The following is a 2,356-nucleotide window of genomic DNA, read 5'->3' as shown; positions in this document are numbered from 1 at the left end:
CGCATTAGTAATCCAGCCATGCTTCTAATCACTGAAATTAAATTGTAAAAAAAAAGTCAGCTAAGTTGACTATAAAACTGATCTCAAGACTGATACTTATTACAAAATTGTCGTACCAGAGACTTACAATTATCTGATTTTGAGGAAACTTATCGTACGCAAGTCATAGCCAAGAGAATAAATAGGCTTTAATGTGTAATTTCAGAAAACTGGTATTCATTGAGATGAACCACCTACAGATCTAGCCACATTGTTTAAAAAAAATAAATAGAAAATTGCTGACGTAGTTATATGATAGGTGGAAGGGCGTAATCTTTCACTCAAATAAAAATGTCAACATTGAAGCAAAAGCACAGCTGTTCAATAAACTAAAGGCTATTATAGTAAACTCTAACAAAACAAGTTGTAGCATCTACACACTCACCTGATCAGCTGAAGCCCACCGCTGTGCAATCTTCAAACAGGCTGCTCTAAGTGTCCAGATTGGCTGGAAAGACATCATGTGAGAAGAGATGCATGATACTGTCACAAAATGATCAAATTATTGTACATTATGGGACCTTTTAGCATTATTGATCGTACATCATACAGAGGGCAAAATGATTGTTGAACTATTATAATTATCATACATCAAGGCACTCATCTGCAAGATTACTGATAACTTCACCACCAAATTACTGACACAACAAAACACTGCGCTAAAAACAGAAGGCAATAACTGTGTCTATATAGACGTCATACAAAAACACAACATGTGCACTGTGAAAAACAAACTAAATATAAAATATCCTAAAATATCTACAAATTCAACAGCAGCGGTCCATGTTTGGAATACACAAGGGACAACAAAAGGGTAATTTGAGGCCATGACACCACGGTGACATTCAGCTGGGAAGAAGGAACGACTGTGAGTCTAAACATCCAGTTAATGTCCAGTTGAAGTGCCAGATCAACCACAACGGACAAGGGTGTAACAGCACCCGTCCCAGCCACACACACACAGGAATGTACTGCTGTTGTTTTTCTGAGTCTGAGGTGGGCAGTGACCCTTGAACAATGGCCTTAAAATACCTGAAGACGCTCACACGTAGAGTGCACGCACAATACAGATATAAAATATGCATAAAGGCAGACAGGCAGCAAGATGCATGAATATGCACAAAGACAGAAGCAAATGTATTAACACTGGATGGTATTAAAAACAATGCAAAAGAAATTCAATCTCTAAAAAATAACTACTGGCCATATTATCATTATGTTTGTGGTTGCCAGAGGATGCTCTCCAATAATTTTGGTGACCCCCAAGATTATTATGATGTCAGTATTTCCCTTTAAAAGACTTGTTTCTGGTCACTACTCCAGCATAGTAATGTTTCCCCACAGTAAAGCATTAGAATCAAACTTATATTTATTTTTTGTTTAAAGGGGACGTATCATGCACATTTCCAGGTCTATATTTATATTCTCTACAGGAATATTTGCATAATTAACAGTTAAAAAAAAACCTTCTTATTTATTTTATACTGGTTCTTTATGCAGCCCTTCAGTTCAGCTTCTGTCTGAAACAGGCTCCTGTCTCTTTAAGGCCCTCCTCCTGATAAGCCTACTCTGTTCTGATTGGCCAGTTTTGGGAAGCAAACAGTCGGATTACTTCTCAAATACATCCATACGTGTTCTAGCCTGAATCCGATATGCGAGTGGACAACACGAACAACCCATGGAACAACTTTAGCAACAACCTTAGTGTCAAAGGCTACGTAACGGATGGCCGTTTGTGGGTATGCACGAACAACCTGACGTCAGTTCAGCAGAGGTAACTTTGCAAATGGAGTGTTTAGAAGAGGCTGAGGCCTGGTGTTTGACTTACATACGTTCACCTCAAGTTTTGGAACTTTGACCTTGTTTGACACAGACATCCAACAACACAATAGTAAATAAATGCATAAATGAATCTCAAAAAGCATGTTAGTTAGCCCCCTTCAAGTGTTCTTAAAAAACATATACAGTATAATCAAATAGCCTGTTTTTTTCTCTTCTCTTTATATATTGAGTGGATATGGTGGACTTAGCTGCTAAGTCTACAAGTAAATAATTTACCTTGCTGTAGATGAATAAAATTAATGTTTCATGTTCAGTGCTGAATGTGACCCACAATCCCCCTGATTAAAGGTTTGTTATAGTTACATGATCAGAGTTATAACCAGTCAAACCAGCAGACATACTGTATGATTTCACCTCCTGCTGCAGCCACTTTCTAGTGTTTTCAACTAAAACAGCAGCACCACTGTCAAGTTCCCCCTATACTTACACACCTCTTTAACAGATACCTGTTTGTACAACGTGTCATGAGTTGTAC

Source organism: Thunnus albacares, chromosome 3, assembly GCF_914725855.1.
Source record: "Thunnus albacares chromosome 3, fThuAlb1.1, whole genome shotgun sequence".
NCBI lineage: Eukaryota > Metazoa > Chordata > Actinopteri > Scombriformes > Scombridae > Thunnus > Thunnus albacares.
Note: the sequence above shows the minus strand (reverse complement) of the source record.